The 21,837-nt window shown below is 39.3% G+C and overlaps 1 protein-coding gene across 1 annotated transcript in view; it reads left to right on the top strand.

Moving 5' to 3' along the window:
- The first annotated feature begins 6,317 nt into the window (after window positions 1–6,317).
- LOC127629964 (sodium/calcium exchanger 2-like) overlaps window positions 6,318–21,837 on the top strand; it is a 109,322-nt gene continuing 93,802 nt past the window's right edge. The window contains exon 1 of the mRNA XM_052107302.1: window positions 6,318–6,455. The gene's annotated coding sequence lies outside the window, so the exon portion shown is untranslated. The remainder of the gene's footprint in view (window positions 6,456–21,837) is intronic.

Genomic DNA, 21,837 nt, shown 5'->3' with positions numbered 1-21,837 from the left:
TAGCATTTTAGCTTAGCATAAAGCTAACAATTTACACAAGGTTTATTACTATTTCTTCTGCTCCAAACTTACTTCAAACGTACTTCTCTGTCTGCTCGTATGAATGTAACACATCATAAGAAAGTGTTTCACCGCTGTTCAATGTATATGTATAATATGTATAAATGTTTTTCATCTGAAAGGACTAAATATTAAATTAAACAAATGACAATAAAATGCAAAGTAATTTCTTCAGTAATCAAAGTACTTTTTGAAAGTAACTGTATTCTAATTACCAATTATTTAAATTGTAACTGAAGTGGAATACAGTTACTAATATTTTGTATTTTAAATACGTAATCCTGTTGCATGTAATCCGTCACTCCCCAACACTGTGTACATACATACATATATATATATATATATATATAGACAGGGAGTGCCTAGTAATGGTGAAATGTAGAAAATAAATGAGTAACAAATAGAAGAAATACTGTATCTTACTTAATGCATAACTAAAAAGGAATTACTGCAGAACTAATAGGTGATTCTTCATTAACACTTAAGTCACTACTATTAACTTCTAAGGAAGATGTGTTAACTAATCAGTATGTAATAGCATTTTATAGTTGTGTTAAGTAACAATTAGCTAATCAATAACTATTGAATTTATTTTGGCCTGTATGGTCAATTGCTTTGTGAGTGTGGTCTGTAACCAGAAATCAACAACGGAATGGAACCCCATCCCCACTAGAAGTGACTAGCCAACTTACCTCAGGTAGCTTTATGATTTAAATACAGTATAGTGTGTGTGTCTCTTGTTTTCCTCAGCACATATCACATTACATTTGGGTAAATTATTCCTGTATGTAAGGCAATAACTGAGGGGAAGGGAACATACAGGGAACCCCTGAGTAATTAATAAAGAATTACCACATAATTATGAGGGAATTACTTACAACCTGGAACAGTATTCTAAAGTGAAAATACAGGGAACCCCTTTAATGAATGATTGTTTTTTTATAAAAAACAAAAAACTTTAACAAGCATGGTACATAGTAACTGAGTTGTTATACTGATTTAGCATTTCAGTAAAGTTTAGTTATAGTTTAGGTATAGTTAGTCGAAGTGGTGATGTGTGAAAACCTAATTTAACAGGGTGTACATTTTGAAGTAAGACAGTAGCTTGAAAATGAATGTGAAAATGAGTATTGTAGAATTTTAGATTGTATAAGATATTTACACTAACTCCACCCACCACTGCTCAGACCAAACTCAAGACAGCCACGACAGATTTATTTGGGGTCAACTGCTGATCAAATGAAGGACATATTTACATTTTTCACGATGGGGCAGAGATACATTCAACTGGTTAACGGGTTAGACATTTAGTGGATTAAGAGATTAGATAACCAAGTGATATTTGCATCTGGTGGAAACATAGGATTTTACGACAAACTACACTCCCATGTGCAGCTGTAGTAGCTCTGGGTGTAACTATGGTGTGTACAGGTATATGTGTTGTCAAGCTGAAGATCCGGGTTCGAATCTCACCCCTTGACATACTTTTTCCTATGTCTCTACTCTTAATATTTCCTATAATACTACTTATCGTATTAAATCAAATAAATTCCTTGCAGTGATCTGGTCACAGAGAAGGTCGGGGAGTTGGAGGAAGATTTGATTTAGTAAAAAATTAACCATGTTTTTACTGTAGTAATGTTGTGGTAATGTGTTTTGCTGGAAACTATATATTTCTGATGTACTACTATAGTATGTGTCACTACAGTAACATGTAGTTAATAGTTACCATGTTTAATTTTGTGGTTACTATGATTTTACAACAAAAATACCATGATGATACTATGGTTTCTGTAGTAAAACCATGGTTAATTTTTGTAAGGTAGGGTTAGGGGTTGGTGCAGGGCAGTCATACTCAAATGGCGGACCGCAGCCCATGTCAGGACCCAGCAAAGGGTCAATACGGACCGAACAGCATCAAACTTAACAATATCGTAGTCAACAAAAGAAATGTCAAACAGCTTTCAAACATGAACGACATGACACTCTCTGTCTCTAGCAGTGGTGAATAGTGATGTCCAGTTTGAACTGGATCTTTTTAGTGAACTAATTGAACAAGTTCACCAAATCGGACTGAATCGTTTGAAACAGCTCATGTCTCAGGTCAACAATAATCATCAATTTACTCTATCTTAACCTGTCTCTCGGATACGCCTAACATTCTGACTCAAAATTAGCCAAATACCGGGAGTAATATGATCCTAGAACTGGTGATATCTGATTCTTTGTAATGAACAGCTCAAACTAGTTCACAAATCAGACTGAACGCTCCGGTCGCAACAGTCCTCGAGTCAACAGTACAATGAGTCACTCGTGACAGTTCTTGAGACAACAGTACACTGAACTGAGAATCGCTTCTTTCGGAGATGACTTTCAGACATACTGATGAGCTACTGATATTGAGCATCTGTGTGATTATGGGGCAAAATGTATGTTTCTGGTGTATTTTGCTGAACAGCAGAAAGTATAGCAAATAAAACATTCTGGAAATATTTTTATTATCGTTTTATCAAGGTATGAAGATGATTCAGTCTATAGTTCTCGAGTCAACAGTATACTGATCCTGGGACAGCAGATCTCGTGTCAACAGTACACTGAGTCGTTCGCAGCAGTTCTCGAGTCAACAGTAAACTGATCCCGGGACAGCAGCACTCGAGTCAACAGTACACCGAGTTATTCACAGCAGTTCTCGAGTCAATAGTACACTGATCCCGGGACAGCAGCTCTCGAGTCAACAGTACACTGAGTCGTTCGCAACAGTTCTCGAGTCAACAGTAAACTGATCCCGGGACAGCAGCACTCGAGTCAACAGTACACCAAGTTGTTCGCAGCAGTTCTCGAGTCAATAGTACACTGATCCTGGGACAGCAGCTCTCGAGTCAACAGCACACAGTGTTGTTTGCAGCAGTTCTCGAGTCAACAGTACATTTACATTTACATTTATGCATTTGGCAGATGATTTTATCCAAAGCGACTTACAGTGCACTTATTACAGGTACAATACCTCCGGAGCAACCTGGAGTTATGTGCCTTGCTCAAGGACACAATGGTGGTGGCTGTGGGAATAAATTGCATCTATAGCTATTTGCACTTAGTGTGAATAGCATCCATCGCTATTTGCACTTAGTGTGAATAGCATCCATCGCTATTTGCACTTAGTGTGAATAGCATCCATCGCTATTTGCACTTAGTGTGAATAGCATCCATCGCTATTTGCACTTAGTGTGAATAAAATCTATCGCTATTTGCACTTAGTGTGAATAAAATCCATCGCTATTTGCACTTAGTGTGAATAGCATCCATCGCTATTTGCACTTAGTGTGAATAGCATCCATCGCTATTTGCTCTTAGTGTGAATAGCATCCATCGCTATTTGCACTTAGTGTGAATAGCATCCATCGCTATTTGCACTTAGTGTGAATAAAATCTATCGCTATTTGCACTTAGTGTGAATAAAATCTATCCCTATTTGCACTTAGTGTGAATAGCATCCATCGCTATTTGCACTTAGTGTGAATAAAATCTATCGCTATTTGCACTTAGTGTGAATAAAATCTATCGCTATTTGCACTTAGTGTGAATAGCATCCATCCCTATTTGCACTTAGTGTGAATAGCATCCATCCCTATTTGCACTTAGTGTGAATAGCATCCATCGCTATTTGCACTTAGTGTAAATAACGTCTATAGCTCTAATAAGATGCTTTTTCTTGCTTTTTACACTTAATGTAAATATAATCTGTTGCTGTTTGCACTTAGTGCAAAGAAGATGCTTTTTGATGCTTTTTACACAGTGCAAATATCATCTGCCAAAGAAAACCTAGCTCTGAAAAAATGTAAAGCCTACACCAACTTAATCATTCACACTACACAAATATGCATGTCACTAAGCAGATTCAAACATAATCAAATTCAAATGAACAAAGACTAACTATTTCTATGCGCCTTATCAATACATGTAGGCCTATTGGTTGGGATCTGCGACCATGTCAATTTTATTCTTAAAATGTTCACAAATGTCATTCATGTAGTAAATAGAAAACTTCGACCATACAAATAATGCTAGATATTTAACTATAAGATTTTATACTTATTCTCTTTGCTATTTTGGCGACGTAACGCAGTTATTCTGGGCTTTCTGTCAAAACATTTGTTGTGGATTGACACCAACTTTTGGAACAAACTATTCTTAATCGAACAGGGTTTTTCAGTGGTTCTTTTACATGAAAATAAGCCAAAAGCCCCTCAAAAATATATTGTAAAGTACAATACTACTCCACTGCCATAGTCTGAGCTTGTTGTCTTATGTTTTGACTATTCATTGGGGGAAATGTGCACATTATAACCAGAAGAGGGCGATGTTGACTTTTTAAATAAATAAAATGCATTCTGTGCTAAATGATTATATATTAGAGTTTTATATGTCTGAATTAACAATTGCATTATATATATATATATATATATATATATATATATATATATATATATATATATATATATATATATTTGTTATATACACTATTATGCAATATATTACATTATGCAATATCAAGGCTTTCGCATATAAGCTGTTCTGTATGGCTATAAACAGAACTATAGACTATATCACATGCACAGATGGGACAATATTGCTCCTTTGCTAAAATGAAAAACACCTTCAAAAAGGGAACAATAAATGCTTTTTTCTCCCCACTGTAAGAAAGTGATTTGGATCTCATGTTGTTAAAGTAATGAGGCTGGATTACCAGAATAGGAAACATGAAATTGCACAGGCTCACTGCTAAATCAGCCAAATCAGAAATGATTGTTTACTGTCATTCTATGTGCAATTTGAAAAGGAATGCAGCCTACACACAAACTCTCAGTTGTTTATAATTCATTCGCAAGAAGTGTTTACATTCAGCGATGACAGAAATGTACTCTACAATTATCCAAACCAAAAGCCATAAGATCTGGTTGCATGCATCTAAAATATCATAAAAGTATTTAAAATGACAACAATAAGTGACACGACTGAGGTTCAGACATCACATAGAGTGATTTCATTGGAACGGGATGTGTGTGTGTGTGTGTGTGTGTGTGTGTGTGTGTGTGTGTGTGTGTGTGTGTGTGTGTGTGTGTGTGAGCGTGTATTTATCACTTTGTGGGGACCAAATGTCCCCATAAGGATAGTAAAACCCGAAATTTTTGACCTTGTGGGGACATTTTGTCGGTCCCCATGAGGAAAACAGCTTATAAATCATACTAAATTATGTTTTTTGAAAATGTAAAAATGCAGAATGTTTTCTGTGAGGGTTAGGTTTAGGGGTAGGGTTAGGTTTAGGGGATAGAATATAAAGTTTGTACAGTATAAAAACCATTATGTCTATGGAAAGTCCCCATAAAACATGGAAACACAACGTATGTGTGTGTGTGTGTGTTTGACTAAACATAATTATTTTATATTTAAAGTAAATAATAAAGGTATGTGGTATATGGAGCCAAATTTCCTTGAATCGGCTACTGCAGACAGCGATTAAGACTTTGTTTTTGTAGACGTGGTAGAGAAACAGATACAAATGTAAGTCCTTTTCTTTACTCTAAATCTCCACTTTCACTTTTACATCTGAAAGTCGCATATCGTCACCTTCCTAAAATAATGTCCTAAGTCATTTTTTGACAAAAATGTTTTTTTTTTTTTTGCCTAAATCATCTCCTCCTGCTGGCCACCTCTGGTAAGATTTCTGAAAAACCTGAAAAAATGACTTAGTTTCACTTTCACATTTGAAAGTTAAAGTGGAGATTTAGAGTAAAAAAAGACTTCATTACCACACATATTATATTGCTTCTGAAGACACTTGGATTACTTTTATGTTTTCTTTGTGTGATTTTTGGAGCTACAAAGATCTGGTCACCATTCACTTGCATTGTAAGGACCCACAGAGCTGAGACCTTTTTCTAAAAATCTTTGTTTGTGTTCTGTTGATGAAAGAAAGTCATACACATCTGGGAAGGCATGAGGGGTGAGTAAATGACAAGATCATTTTATTTTTGGGTGAACTATCCCTTTAATGTTAACTTCAAGTTATTGTTAAATTAAATACAGACATGCAGACTTAATGACTATAAGCCTGTATGCAACCTTACTTAAAGCCAAAACAATGCGCGCACTCGCGTTCGGATCTTAACGCGCGTTCACGTACCACCCTCCCCACCCAGGACGCGCCAGCCTGGATGCGAGTGAGCGCTCGGGAGTATTTCTTTTGCACGGGAGAGTGAATTACAACAGACTCAAACCGCAGAGGAAGAGTGAGAGAAATCGGAGAGACCAAAGCAGCTTTTCAATGAATTGCACAGCAGCAACATGCGCTTACTAGCCACGCCTGCCTTGAACATCACAACAAACTAGGATATAAGGTATGAAACATGTCCTCGAATTGATGTTACACTGTGAAGTGATGGCGAGCTGATGTTGCCCGTGAACTTGACAACGGTTTGGTTGACAGTATGATGGTGCATGTCAGTGTGTGGGTTTGAAGTCAATAGAGTCAAAGAGGAGGTTTTAAATGGTTAAATATGCTTTATTAAAGTTTTTTCTTTTGAATGTCAAAACCTTTTCTTGCTATTGAGGAGTATTGGAAATACATTAAGAATACATATCCCTAATAACAGATGCACTGGAACTGATGTAATTCTGATTTGTGTGATAGTTCTTAAAGTATCATAAGTGAATTTCTATCATGTGTCAATTCTAATTGCTACGCTAGCCCACATATATGACCTGGACTATAGTTGGGTCTATAGTGTCGACTATTACCTGTGCTTTAGCCTAGATGACTGATGCAGAACTGTATTAGTCCTTAATGGGCGTTATCCATATCAATATTGAAGTCTTTTTTTACAGGCTCATGTGGGCATCCTTTGGTGTCTGTAGCCACTTCTTCATTTTATTTAAGTGTGAAAGCAATCCACGCGTGCATTGGTCCACTTTCATCGTTTTGCTTCTGTGACCTGTCTTCCACCACAACAGCCATTATTATTTGCTTTCCTTGTTAACTGATGACTGTCTGATGTTTTCGTATAATTGGTTACATAAACAATGTTATTGCTGTTAATAAACGTGATGCTCCACTGTTGTAATTTGCTTTGAATTATGAATCTGATTTTCATAAACCAGATCAGTGTGTTCAGTTCATGTCGAATGGAGGTTCAAATGATTTATATGTCATCAATGTGATGCGGTCACCTAATGGGCACTCTCAGGGTAATAGAGAGTGACGGGGATGCACCATGCAGGGAAGCAGGCAGGCAAGGGTGTGTCCAGGACTTTTTGCCAAGAGTCGAGTAAGGGGTTGCATCCAATAACATGTGGTGGTGGTGATGGGGGGTTCCACCCCATGTCACCCTTCTGGCCCCACCCCTGCAGGTGGGATTTCCTCGGTTTTTCTGCAGTTGGAGGTTCCCTTCCCCTTCTCCCCATTCATGTTTATAGACGCAACACTATCCAATTGCATACTGCACACTAATTTATTTTTAAAGGGTCATAAAACTGTCAAAACACTTTTTTGAGATGTTAACAGATATGTATAGGTTGCACATTGTTAAAACAATTAGTCTACTCATAATGTTTATTTTTAAAGGGATAGTTCACTCAAAAATGAAAATTCACTCATGCCATTGCAGATATATATATGACTGACTTTCTTCTCCTGAACACAGACAAAGGTTTTTAAAAGAACATATCATGCAAGTGAATGGTGGCTAGAAATTTGAAGGTCCAAAAACTCATATAGTGGCAGCATAAAATAATATATAAGACTCCAGTGGTGGAATCCAAGTCTTCAGAAACTATATGATAGATGTGGGTGAGACAGATATATATTTAAGACCTTTTTTTTTAACTATAAAATCTCCTCCCTGCCCAGTAGGTGGTGATATGCACAAATATTGTGAATCGGCAAAAACAAAAAATAAGAATGTTAAAGTGGAGATTTATAGTCAAAATAAATATTGGACGCAGAGAATGGATTTGCCAAGCCACCTTGGAAGGACATCTATTGTGAGATTTATCACATCAGTGAAAGCATTATTATCATCACACCACTGTGGTTTCGCAGGACTAGTGAAACGTTGAAAGAAAACAATTCTATTATCACTCATTTCCTCCATGTGTTTATTACTATGTTAAAATGATGCCTAACAAATGTTCTCTCACGAGTTGTCAGACTTTGGGAAACGTTTACGTTTACAGTGGGAAAACGCTTGAGGTAAAACACAATGACATTTCCTTCGTCTACCACCGTAGTGGAGTGGTGGTGGTGTAGTTGTCTAAGCACATAACTGGTAATCTGGTAATCAGTAGGACACTGGTTCGAGCCCCACAGCCACCACCATTGTGTCCATGAGCAAGGCACTTAACTCCAGGTTGCTCCAGGGTGATTGTCCCAGTAATAAGTCCCTGTAATAAGGGCTCTGTAAGTTGCTTTGGATAAAAGCGTCTGCTAAATGCATAAATGTAAATGTAGTACCAGGTTCTCTTGCCCACATGTCACCATCCGAAGCATCCTCGATATTCAGCCGTATCGAGAACACTTCTGGGTATAGCTTCGGCAGTGGATGATGACATCAAACGAGTCCATGAGAACATAAGTATGCACATTAAAAACGGCCATTGATTCGGCTAGAAATGATTCTTTGTGAGTGCAATATCTAAAAAAATATTTTTCAAAATCCTAATCAGTAATCATGAACAGCTGGCAAAATCAGGGAAATCCATTGGTCAGAAGGGGAGGGAACCCTAAAATATACTTTATACAGCAGAAATAGTATGAGTATTATGGTAGTGAGCATCTGTTTTCTATATAGTGTCTGATTTAGTGTGCCGTGTATGCACCGTGTTGCCTCTGGATTAATAGATTAATCCTGACTCTTCAAATTAAGGTCATGAGGCATTGAGGAAAATCTAGAAGCATCACTTGAGTCATTAAATAATGAACATTTCATTGTAATCACGCTTTGCAGACACATACATATGTTAAAAGAATGAGGTTGAGGGCTGTAATTCCTCATCGGTATTTAAATCTCTGAATTGAAGACACGCATGCGGTCTGCAGACGACGAGGCAGCGCACATGAGTGTCCTCAAGCTGTTTAAAATTCAGATCATATTCACACATCAGTCAGCCTCGTTCCCAGCAGTCTCTCCCCTCGTGTGCTCTTATTTTTTATTTTCTTAGTTGCCTGCTTGATTGCAGTATCACAAATACAATTGTCCCAGGACTGTGAGACTGCCATTGCTGTAGTCAATACTGTGTGCGTGCTCAGCACATTGAGACGTGAGTGAGAGTTTAAATCAGTTACTGCTGCAGTGTTCACACAAACACACACACTGAGGGATTCCTCCTCTACACACTTTGATTGATGCTGTATGTGTGTGTGTGTGTGTGTGTGTGTGTGTATTCAACATCTCCTGCCCTGAAGCACTTTCTATTGAATGAAACCAAAGTGAATGCTTGTATATGAAATTGTCAAGCTCCTCTGCATTGATGCTGCTCATATTTATTTCCTAAATGAACATGCAAATGATTGCTCTAATAATTCAGGAACAGATATGAAAGCATACCGAGGGAACGTTTAGGGTTTTTTTCTTTGAACTGTCTGTCTGTCTGTCTATCTATCAAGCTTCTCTCATTAAGTTGATGGAAATTTGGCCCATTCCTCCAGACAGAACTGGTGTAACTGAGTCAGATTTGTAGGCCTCCTGGCTCGCACACACTTTTTCAGTTCTGGCCACAAATTTTCGGATTGAGGTCAGGGCTTTGTGATGACCACTCCAATAACTTGACGTTGTTGTCCTTAAGCCATTTTGCCACAACTTTTGGAGATATGCTTGGTAGGGCTGAACGATTTTGGAAAATAATCTGATTGCGATTTTCATTACCAATATTTAATATGTGATTATTTTTAAAGCTCTTTTATCATCTGTATTATTCAACAAAGACAAGCAATAAATGATTGTATAGTATGAACAACACAATATTAGATATATTAAACATCATCTGTTCTTTCCTGTAGGCCAGGCCTATGTGTTATTATGAAACATAAAGCACTGACAAATAAGCCTGGTGTAAACATTAATATGAAAGTCAGTAACATCACACAAACTAAAGTGTAGATTGCTAACCTAACCTAACCCTAACAAATCTGTGGCTTTACCACACTCAGTATTATTCCGATAATTCAAAGTCACTGTAATTAACAGAGATCCCAGCTGACAAGCCCCTCTCTATAGCCGGCTGCAATATATTTCCCCTGTGTGGTCGTCTGGGAAGTAGGCAGTTTGAAGGCAGCAAGCTTTGAGGTTGAAGTCTTCAGTATTGAAATGCACCGTAGGGCTCAGCAGTACGTCTTGACCACATTTCAGTTGTAGCAGTGAAAAACTCCATTGTTTTCAGCTCCGCTGCGAATCTCTGTTTGCATTTTATGTGTAGCTCCGGTATGGCGACCTGGCATACCCAGTGTATTTATCAAAGCCGTGAACCCAGGCTTGGTCACCTTACTGAGGGGCATCATGTCTTTCGCAATGAACTCTGTTACTGCTTGAGCAATTTCCACGTGCTGATTTGAAGTTTGTTAATATGGAGTTACGCTTAAAAACATTTCTGTCAGTGATCCCTGTCGGGTGTTATGTGGCTTACTTGACACACAAGTGTTCAGCTTTTTAGCCATGCAACTATCGTACATGGCTTTGTGGTGTTTTTTTTAAGTGCTGATACAGGTTAGTAGTGTTGCTCCGTGAGATTTTGCACAAACCTGATGCTGCGCAGTCCCGATATAGGACTAATATGTCGATATAGGACTCGTTTTACTGTGGATATAGATACTTGTCTACCTGTTTGTCTACCAGCATCTTCACAAGGTTCTTTTGCTGTTGTTCTGGGATTGATTTGCACTTTTCACACCAAACCACGTTCATCTCTAGAAGACAGAATGTGTCTCCTTTCTGGGTATGATGGCTACATGGTCCCATGGTGTTTACACTTGCATACTATTGTTTGTACAGATGAAAGTGGTACCTTCAGGTATATGGAAATTGCTCCCATGGTTGATCCAGACGTGTGGAGGTCCAAAATAATTTTTCTGAGGTTTTGCAACCCCCCTATGTCAAACAAAGAGGCACTGAGTTTGAAGGTTGGCCTTAAAATACATCCACAGGTACACCTCCAATTGATTCCAATTAGCCTATCAGAAGCATATTGGCTAATTGCCTAAAGGCTTGACATAATTATCTATCTATCTATCTATCTATCTATCTATCTATCTATCTATCTATCTATCTATCTATCTATCTATCTATCTATCTATCTATCTATCTATCTATCTATCTATCTATCTATCTATCTATCTATCTATCTATCTATCTATCTATCTATCATGTTCGTTATGTATATCAGGAAAGCTCCTTATTAATAGAATTAATACAGGGCATCAAACAGAGACATAAGAAATGCCAGTCACGTGTACAATTGTATAATACACTTAGGTTGAAATCATTAAAACTCATTTTTAACCACTCCACAGATTTCATATTAGCAAACTATAGATTTAACAAGTCATTTAGGACATATACTTTTTCCAACAATTTTTTACAGACAGATTGTTTCACTTTTAATTGACTATATCACAATTCCAGTGGGTCAGAAGTTTACATACACTAAGTTAACTGTTCCTTTAAGCAGCTTGGATAGTGATGATAGAAATAAAAGCTGAACTAAATAATGCTCTATTATTCTGACATTTTACATTCTTAAAATGAAGTAGTGATCCTAACTGACCTAACACAGGGAATATTTTCTTCGATTAAATGTTAGGAATTGTGAAAAACTAAGTTTAAATGTATTTGGATAAGGTGTATGTAAACCTCTGACTTCAAGTGTATCTCGAGTCTGATACTTTACTACGAAACCCTGTTCTTTACCGTAACACCTGGCATGTGTTTGGTAATTATGTGCAACACCAGTATGACGAATGGGTACCTTCCCAACATTCAGAGCCTGTTGGGAAGGCAGGCACAATACACACTTATGCATATGCATGCACACTCACAGCCAAGACCCCCACTGTGCCCACCCACATGCTCCCATTGGTCAGCATCCCGTCGCTGCGGGAGCAGGTGTCATAGAGTTGGCTGATTCATCTGTCGTCATGACAGGACTCCTCTCTCTCGCTCTCTCTCTCTCTCTTTTAAGATAATCCCATTGTACTTCTCATCTCTCGACCACACTCAACATATTTGCTGGTTCAGGGATAGATAGAAGTGTCCGGAAGGTTAGTAATCCAAATCAATGACCTGTGAAATTAGGGGCCACGAGCAGAAAGCCAAACTGTTCCAGGTCGTGAACAAAACATGCTGAAAAACATGTTTAACTTTGACAGAACGGATGCTGCTTCAAGCCAGAGCATGCTGCGACTGTTCTGTTCAGATTACATTTTCAGACATGAGTGCTACCTCAAATTATGCGGCTTGTTGAGATAAGTGTGCTGCCCGCAATGACCAAAGCTGTAAGTGCTGTTGAACTTATGGGCACGTGTGAGCTCCAGTTTCCGGGTGAAATGTCCACAGGGGGGCGCCAAAAGTGAGCAGTATTTTTAGTTGTAAATGATGTTATACCTTCAACAGGAATGCATATTATATTAACAGTAACCCTTAACCAAACCCCAACCTTAAACCTAACCATCAGCAGAGCAAAAAGGTATTCTTAGAGCAAAAATGGAACCTCTGAAACGCTCGGACCATTGTTTATGTGAACGCTATTACTTTCTGGTTTCTACGGGACAAGAATTTTTGAATGCTCATCACATTATCAGCAGAGCTACAGGGAAATTCATGCTTAAATTGATGCTTAAATGTCTGATGGGGGATGTTGCTTGTCATTAATTCGGCTAAATATGGTTGATTTCATGGTATATGAACTTTTGTAAGCAACATGTCGATTTTTTTGTGATCATGTTGCATTGTGGTGGTGAGTTTTGCACGGACAATGACCACTAGTTCTAGTTAAAAAAAAAAAGGGTTATGTTAAGTGTAGACTTGGAAGTAGGGTGCAGTGAATATAACTGGCTTAATAAAATAAAATAAAACAAAACAATAGAAGTCAATGGGAAGTCCCAGCTTGATATATATAATCAAACGTGTGTATGATGAGAGCTTGAACACACTCTAGAGAGGTCATGTCAGGGTTGGACAGAGTGATGCTTTCTCTCTCTCTCTCTCTCTCTCTCTCTCTCTCTCTCTCTCTCTCTCTCTCTCATCTATCTATCTCTCTCTCTCTCTCTCTCTCTCTCAATGTGTGGAGTGTTTGGAAGGAGTGCGTGAGTGACTGAGCGGCATGTTTGAGTGAGTTAAGGTATATTGGTTGATCTTAATAAAACAACAGCAGTTTTCTGATATTTATTTGCTGACTTTGTTGGCAAAAGAGAGGAGCAATGAGATTGAATTCTGATGACTTGGCATCCTTGACCGCACGCCACTGGTGCAAATGTTTATCAGATGAGACAGTGTCAGGAGAAGATTGTTTAATTGCTGTTAGTAATGTAGTTGGTGCGTTGAACATCTTGTCTGCATGAACAAGGAGAATGAACAAGGCAGTTGTTATTTTTCTGAGGGAAGCATCTATGGTTGATGATTTGGTTGAACATGGTTTATCTGTGAGAGATGTATTCATTCCGGTTCTGCCGCTGTCGAACCCCTCGAAAAAAGTGATCCTTTCCAATATACCTCCGTTTATTCCAAATGATACACTTTACAAATTAATGGGACTGATCAAAATGATTCCTCTTGGTTTAAAAACCCCCGATTTAAAGCACATCATGTCATTCAGACGTCACATGATTTTAAATGCCGAATTTCAAAACCCGGGATTTTCTGTAAAACTGACATTGAATGTGGATCGATTAGACAATCTTTATCAATGTTGATTCATTTAAATGCTTCACTTGTAGGAAACAAGGCCATGTTAAACAGTCGTGTCCTTTGTCAATATGGAGGCTGAAAATGAGAAGGAGTGTAATCCGTAACAGAAGAGGGGAATACTGCTCTGGATAATAATAATGTACATCAAGATGAAACCGCTGTGGAGAGGGTTCCAATGTGCTTGCACAAGATTGTCCCACTGAAGATATGGACAGTGCTTCTGTTATCAGTACACATGTAAATGGTAGTGTGAAAGTCCGAGTTGATGAGGAGCTCATTGTTGCCGGGGTAGTTAGTGATTCACAGCACCCAGGAAAGTAACGTGAGCTCGAAAACCCGCAGGTACAAACAGGGTTGGACTGGGAAGAGAAATCGGACTGGGACTTTACATGGCAACTGGTGAGCCAAAAGTTGTTGAGTGGTGTGTTCGCTGTCCTTTTCTGCATATCGTGGCACCATTTTGTGGTCCTTTCTGCATAACGTGGCGGCTCATTTTAGCTTATCACAGCCCGTTCAGCACGTTTCGCATGCGACACATCGGCCCACTCATTTCTCCCGATGGCCCGTCTGCCCCTTATCGGCCCCAAAGTGTGTCGGCCCACTGGGAAAATGCCCAGTATGCCAGATTACCAGTCCAGCACTTGGTACAATGCAGAGGCCTGTTACAGGGTGACATGGATCTGCTGTCACAGAGAACTGATGATAACTTATCAGAGAATGACTCTGAATGTGAATGTTCAGATACTGGAGAAGTACACGACTAAGGAAATTCTGTGGGGAATCATCTTACTTCCCGTTTAAATCCTCCTTTTTACACGGTTGAACAGTTCAGCAATTTCCTGGATGCCACTAAGAATCAGAGAAAACCCAAACTGGAAAAATATTTTCCTGATTTGGAACGTTTTGTTGAGTCTGGTGCTATTGCTATGAGAAAGGTGACATTGGAGGAACTTGATCAACCGAAACGTTACAGGCTTAAAACATTTGTGAGCACAGTTTGAAAAAGTCTAAATTCGTTTCTGAAAAAATATTGATTGTGTATTGAAAAGTGTTGGGTTGGTTGCTTTATACCCCATTGTAAATATTGTCTTGACATTTTTTAATATTGGGTCTTTAAATATTAATGGCTGTCACAGTACAGTAAAAAGAAATGATCTCTTCAATTATTAAATTCTTAAAAAGGCTGATGTGATTTTACTTCAGGAAATGCAAACTGATTTGCAGAACCAGTCACAGTGGATTAGCGATTGGAAGGGTAATGTGCTTCTGAGCCATGGCACAAATATTAGTTTAGGGGTTGCACTTAATTTTAACAATACCATGATAATACTGATAACCGTGATAGTTTTGGTCACGATAATCGTGATATGAAATTTTCATACCGTTACATCTCTAGTCAGACCATCATTATATTTTTATGAGTCCACTAAATAATCACTCTGGCACTTTGATAACAGGTTACTGCAGGATCACTGCTTTATTCACTCTTTTCCCCTTTTTTTGGAATTCTTGGAGAGAGGAGAGATTCAATTTCCCATCTATAAGTCAGTGGTGGGATACGGGCAAGGTGCAAAACAGCCCGTTTAAGGGCAAAGTTCGCCCTTCTAAATGATATGGATTATCCTTATGCTTTTTTCTTTGGACTTGAATTAAAGACAAGAGAGCATAAGCATCTTCAGCAACTGCAATTTCCAGATGGAAAAGTATCAACAGCACAAATGGAAATGAATGCTTTTGTTATTTTTTTTAATGAAGATTTATACCATTCAGAGCCATGTAATGGAGTAGAAGCTGATGTACCTCTGAGTGACTTACTTCAAAGTTGGACTAGATGGATCTTGAGAGCCCTTTAACAATGGTTGAACTTTCGAGAGCTGTCCAGGAGTTGAATTCCGGAAAGCCACCTGGTTTGGACAGTCTTCCAGCTGAGTTTTATAAGGCTTTTTGGAACATAATTGGTCAGGACTTTCCAACAATGTTTTGTTGGAAAGTATTGAAAGAGAGACCCTTCCTCTAAGCTGTCAGAGAGCGGTTTTAACTTTGATCCCTGTAAAAGGATTTCGACGGGCAAGGAGGAGGCGAGAACCGGCTTGGCAATATAAATAATAGTTTAATGAGAAACTTAACAAAAGACACAAACACACACATGACGGACATGTCGGTAAACTATATCTCTCTCACACCACAGTCCGCAATCGGACTTTATCCCTCTCCGAGGTTCATTTAGCTCAATAAGTGACCGTGTGTGTATAATCACGACCTGCCCTCACCCTCCGCCCTGTCACATTCCTCCCTCGTTCTCTCAGGCGGGGGAGCCCCCGGCATGACGTACACCCCCCTTTCCCTGGGGGAGGGGGTGCCCTAAGCCCCGTCTGCCAGCAGGTCATCCCCGTCTACCTGGATGAGGGAGGGGACAAGCGGGGGGAAACAGAAATAATTAAACAAAAAAACACTACAGTTTAAATGAGAGGGAAAAGGCCAAGGCAGAGCGGCAGTGAGAGAGAGAGAGAGAGAGAGAGAGAGAGATGAAAAAAAAAAACACTTACTCGCCAGTTCTCCGATACGCCGTAGCTTGGTCCCCGGCCACTACTCCACCCTCCAACGGACGACAGCCGCACCTTCCCGGGCGGATCGGAGGCAGTCCTCCAGCCCCTGGTGGACGGAACGGCCCACCGCATTCTCGGGGAACAGAAGGGGTCTCTCCCGCTCCAGGCGGTCGGCGGTCTCAGACCCCGGCGCATTTCAGCGGCTGGTAGGGGACTCCTCCACCCTGGAGGGAACAAACTGTTATTCATGACGACCAGTCTTAATTTATCCCTAACCAAACAATATTTGACAAACTTTTTTTGGTTAGAGACATTATTACAGTGGCAACAAGATAGGTCTTCTCTTTTTGGGCCAAGAAAAAGCATTTGATATAGTAGACCATCCTTATTTATTTAAGATTCTTGAGGCTTTTGGATTTGGTCATCATTTTGTGTCCTTTATGAAGCTCATGTATAGTGATATTTATAGCATGTTAAGCGTAATTGGCACTTTAATGTGGTCCTTTTCAGTGACAAGAGGAATAAGACAAGGGTGTCCTCTCTCAGGTTTACTCTATGGAATTTCTAGTGAGCCTTTTTAAGTCTGCTGAGAAAAAGACTATGTGGTATTGGTGTCCCTGGCTGCCCTAAAGTTCCCCAAGTAAAACTAATAGCATATGCAGACGATGTAACTCTGATAATTAGGAATTCAAATTATATTGATAGTATAATTTCATGTTGTAAATTGGGAAAAATGTACTTAATTGTTGTTGGGAGACTGGCATAGCACAGGACCTCCTCAGCTGCCAAAGCAGTGTAAATGTGCCCAGGATGGTTTAAAAGTGCTGGCCATTTATTTTGGAACTGACCAGTATATGGAGAAGAACTGGGAGTGGTTGACCGGGTTATTGGTAAAATTCAAATGTGGAAGTGGATTCTCCCACAGCTCTCAAATAGAGGAAGATGCCTGGTAAGTAATAATCTGACAGCTTCAATGCTGTGGCATAAGGTTACAGTGTTAGATCCCTCTTGAACTGCTATTAAAAATTCAAAGGGCATTTGTTGATTTTTTTTGGAATGGCCATCATTGGCTTCCTCCTGGGGTGCTCTATCTTCCCGTTGCAGAGGGAGGTCAAGGCCTTATACATGTATGTTGAATCAAATATTGCAGTAATGAGACTACAAACATTGCAAAAACTGCTGTACTGCTCTGATTGTGTGCCATGGATTTATTATTGCTTGTACATTCTTAAAGATCTTGGAGGAACAGACATTGGTAAATTGTTTTAACCTTTTTTTAACCTTAGTGCCTTAGAGCCAACCCTGCGATTGGCAGCCGACCGCTCTACCACCTGAGCCACAGCCGCCCCATGACAAAGAGTTATTTTTAATTGAGAAGCCTTATGTTGAATATGAGTATTGTTCTCTTTTTAAATTTTATTTAGTTATAATTGGCAGCTGTGACTCAGGTGGTAGAGTGTGTTGTCCAATAATCACAGGTTTGGCGGTTTGAATCCCGGCCCACATGACTCCACATGCCGAAGTGTCCTTGGGCAAGACACTGAACCCCAAGTTGCTCCCAATGGCAGACTAGCGCCTTGCATGGCAGCTCTGCCGTCATCGTTGTGTGAATGTGTAAATGAGACGCAGTGTAAATCGCTTTGAATACCGCTAATGTTAAAAAGGCGCTATATAAGTGCAGACCATTTATAAACAGTTGTGGTGCGAAAGGTGTGTGCTTACCAATTTTTTTAATGGGCCTAGCCAAGTTAGCCATCCTGAAACACATCAATGTAAAAATGTGGATCAAGATGTTGACTTGTGTCTCTTTTTAATCATTGGTAGAATTGAGGGTAGCTATTGAATTATCATATTACAAACAAATTGATAATGTACCTTTTTCCAAAAATGTGGTGGGGCATGAGAGAGGCATTAGTGACAATGAGCGAGTTTGGAAATATGGTTTTTAATTGGTGAAATTGTGTTGTGTTTTTGTGTGTTTGCTTTGTATATGAGTTCTGTAATTTTTTGGAAAATGACGTAAATTAAAAGGGTTTTAAAAGTCAAAAGTCTCTCTCTCTATCTCTCTCTCTCTCTCTCTCTCTCACTCACTCACTCACTGTCATATTGTTCATGCTGGTCAGAAAATAAAGCCCATAGGCTTTCAAATGATCATCATGACAGAGCAGGACCTGGGCCCATACTCTAATAGCATGCCACTCATGTTTTTCTCTTGTTTTGTTCTCTCTTAGCCGAGAGTAATGCATGCAGTAATTCTGTTGTGGAGCATGCTGCGCGTTTAACTCTTTACAATCCTGTCAGGCCAACTGAGGCCAGTCAAAGAGCATTACCTCACTTTATGTCTCTTTCTCTCTGTTTTTATGCAGCAGAGTGAGGGAATTCAAAATGGAAGAGGGGAAGTAAGAAAGCACAGCTATGGATCCATTAGCCTTGGCCTTTCCAGTCAGTCTGACTGCGATGGGGAAATGGCATGTGATTGTTCACCTTGTAGAAGTCTTGAGTAACCTTCAAGCTTAATTCCCCTTTCTGATTTTCTCCCTCGTCCTGTCCTTATGGCAGAAGGATTTTCAGTAACCCAACATCCCATGGTTATTCAGTACATTCAAAAATATGTATTAATATGTACATATATATATATATATATATACGGAACTACATCAAATACTGTCACTTGAAGACATGTGACTTATGTCACAGTGTAGCCCTGCCCACAGAGAATGCTCATTGTTCTGAAATCCCGCTTCTCATAACTGCACATTAAACATTAAAGGGATAGTACTCCCAAAAATGAAAATTCTCTTTTACTCACCCTCATGACACACCCAATGTGTGTGTCTTTCTTTCTTCTGTAGAACACAAATTACGTTTTTTAGAAGAAAATCTCAGTTCTTTAGGTCTATACAATGCAAGTAAATAGTGACAAAATCTTTGACGGTCCAAAAAGCACATAAAGACAGCATAAAAGTAACCCGTATGACTACAGTGGATAAATATATTTCTTCAGAAGCAAAGATATAAACTACAACCACTCCTCCTTGCCCAGCAGGTGTCGATATTAAACAAAGAATGCAAATCGCCAAAAACAAATGAAATAGAAAGTGAAAGTGGAGATTTATTGTAAAAAAGGACTTAAATGTTGACCTGTTTCTCACCCACACCTGTCGTATCACTTCAGAAGACATGGATTTAACCACTTGAGTTATATGGATTACTTTTATGCTGCCTTTATGTGCTTTTTGGAACTTCACTGTGCCTTCCCAGATTTTATATTTGAAAGGTATACATTTTATCTATTCCAAATGCAGATTACGTATTTCTTCCTGGTGCCGACTTCGCCTTTAAGCGCACCACATTGTCAAACTTTCACCTCCATCTCAGAGTTTGTTCAAGCTCACAGCAGAACCACCTACTGTGCAGATAAAGTCTGTGCGTATCAGAAATGTCAGACTAACCGAACAGAGTGTGAAACAGTGAGGTAAAAGCATCTGAGAATGTGATGGAAGCGTGTCTCCCAGTGTCTGGAAACATAACACGACCAGAGTGCATAGTCCGGTCTGAGACAGGAAGAGTCAGGTGTTTCAAACACAGAACTTTCATTTAGTTTCACCTGGAACAGCAGATTCATCGAGGTGTGCTTGACAGGTAGAGACACAGAGAGAGTGAAGTATGCAAGGGTATTGAAAAAGTGAAGATTTAAAAAAAAAGACAGCAGTTTGGTTAGTATGGCTGTAATGTGATGTCAGACACAGGATGTGCTGGTGGAAAAAAGAGCAGAGAGGGGCCACATTCTCCAGGGACAAAAGATGGACACTCTGTTCCCTCTCTGTCTGTCTCTATTTTTTTGTCTGGGAAGGTTATGACCTCATCCTCCGGTTGAACTGTGTTTGCCACTCATCACCAGGGCTGGTGTGTGTTTCAAAAAGTGTGAATGAAAACAACTTCATAACATTTGTGTGTATGGGTCACTGTGTGTTTCCATTAGATAGCAGAAAATGATATATGATACATGGAAGTTGACAAATAACATTGACATAATTTTTTTCAACATTAGGATTTAAAAAAAAATGTATATGAGTATATAGTGGAACTTGTCTATTTTATGTACTATGAACCCTATAAAAAAGACATTTCATCCAGTTTCACAGATACTATGAAATTTTAATGACTTTAATCTATAGAAAAACACATGTAAGACCAACAATATTCCCCCAAATATTGTCTCAACTAGCCTAACAGAGTTGCCTGAACAATTTCATGTTAAACAATTTTGCTGATTTGCAAGCTCCCAGCATGCATTGCAACATCATTAAATTATCCAGTTAGTGTTATACACTAGTTTTTTTTGCTCTTTATTGACTTAATTTATGTTGTTATTCTTTTTGTTGTTGTTGTTGTTTTGCTGCCACTGTTATTACATTTTTGAATGTCAGGAGCTCATCTTTGAATCTAATGAGGTTTGTTGACTGTCACTGTTATTGAGGTCTATTGTATGTCTATATCAAACAATTGTACCTGCTTCATTGCATTGCAAGATATCACTCTTCAGAGGCAAAGCTTGCGATCATCTTCATATGAAAGTAATGTAAGCACAGCGTAGTTCTAGCAGGAAGAGTAGCAGCTGTATATCATCGCACCATTAGCTGGGTAATTCCCAGCCAATCACGTGTAAGTCACAATCGATCACATTGCTGTTTCAGTGTGCTAACACTGCAACCTCCACCACCCCACCACCACCAGTTGAGTCCCGTCCTGCAAGGGGGTAGGCTCGTCGCCCCTGCCTCCTATCTCCAGCAGGATATGACGGTTCCGAGTACAACTTCTTCGGACCGCCCTCCGCCCTGCCACATATAGTTACACTATTAGGTTGGGCATCGGTCGTAATTTTAGGAAATATACAACAGAAACTTTGACATGTTGCTTCAGCATGTAACTTACAGTAAATGTCCTTTTTCCTCTACGGAAAATTGAATGGCCAATTTTTCAAGAACAGAGAGTGAAATCCACCACCAGATGAGGACGAAACAGCTACAGAGGATAGCTAGCATAACGTTACTTGTTTCTTTGTAGCAGAAGAGACAGCAGGGGCAGTAGGATAGACTTTCATAGAGGGACAGACATTCAGAGAGAGGCAGCAGGGCAGGTACTTCCCATTGGGGCAGCAGGGGAGACAGCCTCCCCTGAGGGAGAGGCAGCAGGTGATTTTGCATATAGGGCATCTGAGGTCCACCCACCACAGTCTCACAAAAATCCTGTGGGAAACACTGCGATTCCTTTCTTTAAAG

The sequence above is a fragment of the Xyrauchen texanus genome, chromosome 36 (genome assembly GCF_025860055.1).
Source record: "Xyrauchen texanus isolate HMW12.3.18 chromosome 36, RBS_HiC_50CHRs, whole genome shotgun sequence".
Classification (NCBI taxonomy): Eukaryota; Metazoa; Chordata; class Actinopteri; order Cypriniformes; family Catostomidae; genus Xyrauchen; species Xyrauchen texanus.
Note: the sequence above shows the minus strand (reverse complement) of the source record. Positions and strands in the feature narration are given on the sequence as shown.